We start from the raw sequence: 9,334 nt of genomic DNA, 5'->3' as shown, positions 1-9,334 counted from the left end.
TTCACGCCGATTTTCTGTGAGAACGTGGTATTTCTCCGGTCGAGCCGGCCCATTCGTGCCGAAGCATGGCTCTTCCACGTTTTCCCCGTTTTTTCCACATTTTCCTCTATTTCTTCACTCCTATTAGTCTAAGCTTGATAAAATATAGCCTATAGCCTTCCTCGATAATACTAGCTGTTCCGGCAAACGTTGTTTTGCCATATAAAGCATTTCGCCCATCTTAATATATATTATATTTCTTGTGTGCGTGTGTATGTGACTGAACTCCTCCTAAACGACTGGACCAATTTTGATGAAATTTTTTGTGTGTGTTCGTGGAGATTCGAGAATGGTTTAGATTTACAGTTTGGTCTACTGGAAAATGTTTTTTCAATTAATTTCTTATTTATAAGGAGTTGTTGATTTTGGAATGTTTTACATTAGATCCGGCGGACGGCGCTATCATCGCATTCAATATTATTCTATTTCAATTTTAGTTTGTCCTGACAGATGGTGCTACGATTAATTTGAAAAAAATTTTGTTATTCAATTCATGTGCTGATTAAAATATTAAATAAATAACACATAGGCTACAATTTTAACCGACTTTCAAAATGGGGGAGGTGTTATGTTCGTTTTCTTATATTCAACGATTACTCCGCCGTTTGTTAACCGATTTTCAAAATTTTTCTTTCGGTATATAGGGTATCATCCCAATTTGGTATTATATTCAGAAAAGTGGTGATCTGATGAAGGATCCATAAGTAATCGAGGGAACTCCTCAAAACTTATAGGGAAACATATGGTGACTTCGGTTTCGTGAGAAGTATTCTAAGCATATGCTACCAACAAGTAAGATTTTGCACCGAGATATACCTGGTATACCGTGGTTCGGAAGGTGCTGAGGGAATTCCTGATTCTTTATAGATACAAGTTTGGGAGTTTCGGCGTTGTTTTAAGAACAGAAAGCATATGCTACTATGCAAATTACATTCTTCATCATCATCATCATCATCATCACTACCATATTATACCATTTCATAGTCTTTTAGATCGAGACTCGAGTTTTTCAAGCGATAATTAAAAAAAATCTATATCTACCTAATATTATAAACCTGAAGAGTATGTTTGCTTGAACGCGTCAATCTCAGAAACTACAGGTCCGATTTAAAAACTTATCTCAGTGTTAGATAGATCATTTATCGAGTAAGACTCATCATTTATCGAGAAGGTTATATTATATTATTACTCTAAGACTAATACGACAGAAGAAACTCAGGAAAATGTGGGAAAAACGGGGGAAATATTTTTTATGGGAAAATGTACCTACAGATTCTGTAAAATTTCTAATTTACGCGGGCGAAGCCGCGCGGGACATCTAGTAATATTATATTATTGAAGTGACTAAATAAGTATGTCCCCATGGCAACGTCCAATTGCTATGCCGTCGTACAAACAATGGTCGCCGTCAGTCTCGAGTTGTAATAATTTACTATTATTTATTCAACAAATGCACTTATCAATATAAAAGTAGATGTTGTCCGTTTCTCAACCCTAGCCGATATGGTCGCTAAGATTTGCGAAAATCAGTCGAGGCATTTCAGAGGAGTTCAATTACGCACACCGTGACACGAGAATTTTATTTAATATTATACCTAAGTGATCGGTTTTTGCCGAGCGATTATTATTATCATAATTTGGAGCGTAAGTATACCATGGTCAGCCTGGGGGCTTTTCGCCTCTCAGCTACTTTTGAGTTATTTAGAGATACTATTAGTTTTATCGGTTCCAATAACGGTCTTAATTAATTAAAATTTAAATCATTTAATGCAACTTGGCTGTGACTCTGTTATATTAAACTTGATGTTGCCCATAATTTTATGTCGCTGAAATTGGACAACGACCGACGGCGACGCATGGATCCGTCTTATTTGTCAGACAATCAGGTGATCAGCCTGCATTATTCTAATTATACGTGGGAGAGCCATGCTTCGGCACGAATGGGCCGGCTCGACCGGAGAAATACCACGTTCTCACAGAAAAGCGGCGTGAAACAGCGCTTGCTCTGTGTTTTGCCGAGTGAGTGAGTTTACCGGAGGCCCTATCCCCTACCCTATTCCCTTCCCTACCCTCCCCTATTCCCTTCCCTTCCCATCCCTACCCTCCCCCTACCCCTCTTACCTCATAAAGGGCCGGCAACGCACCTGCAGCTCTTCTGATGCTGCAAGTGTCCATGGGCGACGGAAGTTGCTTTCCATCAGGTGACCCGTTTGCTTGTTTGCCTCCTTATTTCATTAAAAAAAAACTTAGAAATAACACGTTTCCAACGCGGGAATCGAACCCACTACCTCCGAGTGGCGAGAACAACGTTCTAAACCAGTAGACTACTGATGCGTTGCAGAAGTACAGTTTTAAGTTACCAAATAATACAAGTTAAATGGTTAGTACTTCGTAAGTACAAACCATTTAACGTTGCGTAACAAAGTGTTACGTGAAGTGCTAGTTAAATGGGTAAACAACATTCAACCATGACTACAGAAGCACAAAACAGCTGAACGTGGTCCGCAACCGAAGTTTAATGGCTTGTTAACGGACACATTTCCCGAGAGGCCCTGTTGCATCCTACACACGTAATGGCGGCTCTCGACATAGGCGAACGCGTTGGCCAACGCGTCTGCAGACGCGTTGGCCCAATGTGTAGAACGGGCGTTCGCGCGTTGGCCGTAGGTATTTAGACGTTGGCCAACGCGCGAACGCCCGTTCTACACATTGGGCCAACGCGTCTGCAGACGCGTTGGCCAACGCGTTCGCCTATGTCGAGAGCCGCCATAAGCCATCAATCACCTCAAGGGAATCAAGATCCATACTTCCTTTCCTACTTAATATTACGAGTGCGAAAGTCCGTCGGTTTGTTACCTTTCCGCTGAACCGATTTTGCTGAAATTTGGTATAGCGATACTTCAAGTCCCGGAAAAGGACGTAAGATACTTTTTATCCCGGAGTGATAAAAGCGTCTTGGCGCAACGAAATTGCAGGCGTCAACGAGTTAGGAATAAAATCAAACATGACGTGTTGTACTATATCCAACTTTATATAATATATGGTATTAACTATTAAGATTCAAGTAGTATATATATATAAGTAGTGTAATATTACGATCTGCTTAACGTTTTCGTAATGTTCAATTAAACTATTATTATTATTACGGCAACTTAGCGTCAAAAGTTAAAAAATACACGATATTAAGCACTCATAAACGGCCAATCAATTACGCTAACATTAAAAATACTAATATTATAAATGCGGAAGTGCGGCGTGAAGAGGTAACAGATAAGCAGATTCAAGTATTTCTAGGAGCTGGCGCTAGCGACCTTTTAAAACAATATTTGCTTGATGCGCTCCTTCTCCACATACACTGCAACTATGCGAAATTTCTTGCTCCTACGTTTCCGCATTTTTCATAAAAAGGGTTCCAAAGGTTTTCGCTCGCGTATATAATACTATAGCTATTTGACCGAGCTTTGCTCGGTATTCGATAAAACACGAATAAAATGACATTTTCTAAAAATGATTCCTAGGTATATCGATTTATGGCCCCCGAAACCCTTATATACTAAATTTCATGAAAATCGTTGGAGCCAATTCCGAGATTCCAAATATATATTTATATATACAAGAATTGATCGTTTAAAGATATTATAAGATATAAATATTAAATACAACAACACTTGGTAGCGCAGAGTCGAATAAAAATATATTTAATTAGATTTAATGTTATTGGATTGTATATGTGAAGCACACAAGACGTTTTTATATTATTAATTATTATTATTAAAGCATATCCATTTTTAATCTATTGCATAGCTTTTATCGCGGGGTTCGAGCGCGGCGACCGAATCAAGAAATTCCGTAACGAAAAAAACCTAACGTGTAAGTATGTGTGCGTGCGACTAGCCGTTTACGAATTATAATTGCATAAGTTGATAAAAATACTATGCAATAGCTTTACCGCGGCGTTCCCCGAGTGCCACACGTTTTTTTTTTCTTAACACTCTCTATCACAATTATTAAATAACGGTACAATACTGTTTAAGTTAGTATTGCCGTGATCTAAGTAACAACGTAATAATATACTATCTCTGTTGAAACAAGTAAATCAATAGTATAGTGAAAGATTTAATATAAGCCAGCAATGTGAAATTCGTTTATGTTACTACATGTGAAGACGCTTTTGTCGGATTTAGCTCAATTTTCCTCGCAAAATGTTACGTCTAAGGCTTCAATAAGAATTTATTTTTATATATTATATATCACTTTCCAAATCTCTTTTAACTAAATTGGGATACAAAAGATTTATGAAATATATTATCCGGAGACCGGATTCGGTGTTAGCGATTTGTGGCAATAGTTAATAGAATCAGGCGTTACTTTGCGGAAATCCATAGCTTAAAATTTTGTATATTAATATTTTAGCAAAATTCCGCGAAATAAACATCAACCTGTAAGTATATGCGTGAGTGTATGCCGTGCTGCACATGAATATGCGTACACTCACTCATGTTTGCTAAAAATAATAATATACTTTAATTTGTGGCAAACTGATATTATGGTTGTTGCATGAATAACTTACGTTAAATGCGTTACCCCTGGATAAGCTTTATCTCACTTTTTTAGGATTCTGTAGTGAACAATGAACCGTTATAGTTTCGGTCTGTCTATCAGACGGACAGACAGACCGAAACTATAACGGTCTATCCGCGATTTTGCTCAGAAACTATATATAGGACCTACAAAGCTGTAAATTGGCATGAATATACATATTAATGATTCCAACAAAATGGTATATAAAATCTTAAAAACATATTTGTTTTATGGTACCTCCCATGCACATGAAGCGGGGATGATTTTTTGTTCGCGTCCACCCCACCGTGTGGGGTGTTCATTGGATAGGTTTTAAAAAATATTACGAGTATTCTCAGATCGTTTTCCGATTCAGGGATCCATTTGTGTAATATAAAGTTTTAAAGTGGAAAAAATCGTTAGAGTCCAGTGCCCCCCCCCCCCCCCCTCTACCAGCTAAACGGTTGCTTCTATAGAAATGTGGAAAAATCACGGGAGTAGGAAATGTGCTGAATTTAAAAGGAAAATAATAATCACGGCTAAGAAGACTTCAAAGTTACTGAGTAATAGTCGATCAACTAAAAAAATGTATTCGACGAAGTATAAAGGAACTTTTCGTTCAAATTCCTTTGAACGTGACTGAGATGATGTTGTTCGTATTGTAAAATACGTCATAAATGTATATTCATTGACTATACAAAAATTATCAAAAACTAGCGGTACTACGGAACCGCAGCTGCTCTATTAGAAGTTATTTGCTAAGTGACGCTTTAAATGATGAGCAACAAAAGGATGTATATCGTTAAATATCAACTCGCCATTGACAACAGCTACGTATGGTGGTGGGGAGGGTGCGATTAACCTGCTCATTCTTATAGGCTAGGCCGACTAGGTTGCGATAATGCCGTAATGTGCTTGAGCAACCATACGGACATATTTTAAAATATTATTCCATGCTCTACAGTTTTTGAAGAGTGGTTATCTCGCTTTGAAAATATTGCATTAATCAGCTACAAGTGATGCATATATGCCTTGTTTTTGAATTAGAAACAAAAATACGATGATTTTCGGTTTTTAGTTCAATTTTATCAAACAGTAATCCGGTCAAATCCGGTCCGGATTGAAAATGACGCCGGATTGCAATACCTACTACCTACTCGTTATAATAATAAGTATTACTTAAGGCGTGGATAACCCCCAATTTGTTATTCCGTGACTCCCGGTTTACCTAGTTCCAATATAATAACGAAGTGTTAAAAAATATGAGATATAAAGCACAATATTCAAAGTACCTTAAACCATAAACATTTTAATAAAACGTAATACTTTGGCTGTAATTAATTTACAAACTTACCTCCGAAAAAACTCTATTTCATCGAAATATAAGTATTAACTAGGATAATTGTACATTTTATTTGAATAAATTGTTAGTAAATCTATATTAAAAATTCTTTAACCGAACAATTTTGTTTTTTAATATTTATTTCCAAAGATATTTAAAAAAAACATGAAAAATAGAGAAGATCCGCCCGAGAACCTGTAGTTTTATGCTAAGCTAAAATTAATCTTATTGCGATGCGTATACGCTTGGTATTTGGTTGTGTGCAAGGTTATCGTTTTTGATTGAGATTAATCCCCGCCTTAATAGATTTTATTTAAAAATTTAACAAGATGACCCGGTAAACTTCGAATCACTCCCTGAACTGAACGCAAAAATTGCCTGGACTTACACGAATATTTCAAAACTAAAATTAGCCAAATCGGTTAAGCCGTTCTCAAGTTTTAGCAAGACTAACAAAATATACGTGGGAGAGCCAAGCTTCGGCACGAATGGGCCGGCTCGACCAGAGAAATACCACGTTCTCACAGAAAACCGGCGTGTAACAGCGCTTGCGCTGTGTTTCGCCGAGTAAATGAGATGATGCTGCGAGTGTCCATAGGCGACGGTAGTTGCTTTCCATCAGGTGACCCGTTTGCTCGTTTGCCCCCCTATTTCATAAAAAAAAAATTGGAAATACATTTTTATTTGTGTAAAAGATATTTATATTATTAAATAAATCTAATAATAATAATAATGCCAGCCATACCAACCGGTTTCGGTGACGATGGCCGGTTTCATTAAAACCAGGCCGACTACGCAGAGAATACTCTCATAACCCAGTAGGACCGTCGTGACTGGCAAGAGGCGCAGCACCGACTTTTTATATGCCCATCCGATATTTCTTGTCAGATAGTCAATATTTGATTATACGATATATTATGATATTAAAAAAAATAATCAGCAAAATGATCGTATTATTGTAATTAAGTACCTGGATGACCGAGCTTTGCTCGGTATAGCAAACACTCATTGACTTCGTGTTACTTAACAACGCCATCTGCTGGAATAGCTTTAGCTGTTGTTGTGTCGTTAAAGCAATTCGTTGCTCACAAAATAGTAATCTTATTCGCCAATAGATGTCAAGAAGAGACATATTTTTCAGTTTATCGATTATCGATAAAGCACGAATAAAAATACATTTTCTAAAAAATTAAAATTATTCCTAGCTAGATCGATTTATCGCCCCCGAAACCCCCTATACTTATACCAAATTTCATGAAAATTTCCAATTATTTATTTAATATATATATATATATATATATATATATATATATATATATATATATATATATATATATATATATATATATACAAAAATTGCTCGTTTAAAGATATAAGATTTATCTAACACCAAACGCAAACTGCTACGAATTATTCAAATGTTATTATCTCACCAAAGCGAATTTCGGGAAAACATGTCGACTGAAACAGGGAATAAATTGGAGTATTACTTACATCATTAACTTCATTTCCTACAAATTTTCCGAGAAAATGAAACATGAAATGAAATTCTCTTATAGGATATAGGCTCAATACAGTTAAAAGTCGTTGTTGAAACAATAATCGATTCTTTTCTTGTACAAAATCGATTCCTCTAAGAACAATCCCGAAAAAAACCCATTAGTAAGTAATAATTTCTCAACAATTGCATTTTTTAGATCAATGATTATTATGTATATAGGTAATTAAGTTGCTGTTTCCAAAATATACTTACTTATCAAATAACTTTGATAATAATATATAGGTACTACCAAAGCATTATCTACATATTATTAAATAGCAAAAAACTTTGGAACACTTTTTACGAAAAATGCGGAAACGTAGGAGCATGAAATTTGCACAGTTGTAGTTTATATGGAGAAGGAGTGCATCGAGCTAATATTGTTTTAAAATTATGCTTTTATCATACATTATTTTAATAAATAAAACATTACACACACTACAACGCGCACACTACCATGTTTTGACTGACAAGCCTAAACACACGAATTATACTCCTTTGTTTATGGTTGAAGTCTTTTATCAAATTAAAAATAGATTTTTGTTTTTATTATTAAATCTAAAATACTAGGCCAAAAGAAGAAGATAATTAAAAGGTCTGATTTCGACCATTGGGCGATCTTAATTCGGTGAATTAAGATTAATCTATAATATAAAAATGAGTCGCTGAATGTGTTGCTAAGCGCAAAACTCGAGATTAGCTGAACGGATTGGGCTGATTTTAGTCTTGAAATATTCGTAGAAGTCCAGGGAAGGTTTTAAAGTGACCTGTGAAACGAAGTTCACCGGGACAGCTAGTATTATATATGACAACTCGCATGCACGAATAATATTTCTGAATTGAAACGTGTAGTTCTTGCATAAAGTTCAAGAACTATTGAATAATCGAATTGAAAAGTACTTTCAGCACTTCAACTACTGCTACCATTTCTCATGCATAACGCTTACGGTCCAAAACATTTGCAACTGAATGCACATTCTATTTTGTGTTTTACGTAGTGTTTAGGAATCTAAAGTGTGTAATGTGTATCCAAGTAGTATTTTTTTGTAGCAGCACTGCTTTATTATTATTCAAAGTATAATCAACTTAATTCGGTGAATTAACAGATCGGTTCTAAATTGCGTAAACACCACAAAATAAACTCAAATTTAAAGACATGATTGGGTGAAATGGATAACTAAAATTTTACAACATAAGAGCAATTACTCATTTTTCCCCTTATACCTAATTTGAAAACAAACCTTGTAACTTGTTGTAAATTTCGTTGCGGGTCCCGAGACAGATTTAGCTTGTCCCTCGAGCACCCCTGAGATCATATCAAAGGGATTTCGTGGTTGGTTACCACTGTCGATCCTGGTTACACAGGAGTTGCAGTGGTGGGAATGTGTGGTGGGCCAATTTCCCGTATTAAAACTAGGAACTTACCTACTTCATCATCTGGCTAACATACTGTAACAAAACTAAGTGATAATACTTTAGGTTGTGTATGTGTTCCTTGTAGAGAGTTAGTTCACTGTGAAAGTAGCAGCGCTGAAAGACCAACATTTTTTAATAGGGAAACTCGTGACACTGGGGCGCTTGCCCATACAAAAGTGAAAAAAAATTTGGTCTTACAGCGCTGCTACTTTCATAGTGAACTCCTTACAAGGAACACGTACACACCCTAAAGTATTATCACTTAGTTTTGTTACAGCCTGTATAGGTACTATATATATATTTTTTTTTTCATATCATTTTCCCGGTTCTAAAGCCTCCATTTATGTTAAAAACGGCAGTTTTCAAATTGTTAGTTACCCACTTCATCTACTCATGTCTAAATTATTATCTAATCTTATTTAATTACGAGAGCAATA

The sequence above is a fragment of the Aricia agestis genome, chromosome 5 (genome assembly GCF_905147365.1).
Source record: "Aricia agestis chromosome 5, ilAriAges1.1, whole genome shotgun sequence".
NCBI classification, from domain to species: Eukaryota; Metazoa; Arthropoda; class Insecta; order Lepidoptera; family Lycaenidae; genus Aricia; species Aricia agestis.
The sequence above is the reverse complement of the archived record's forward strand: the minus strand, read 5'-3'. Positions refer to the sequence as shown.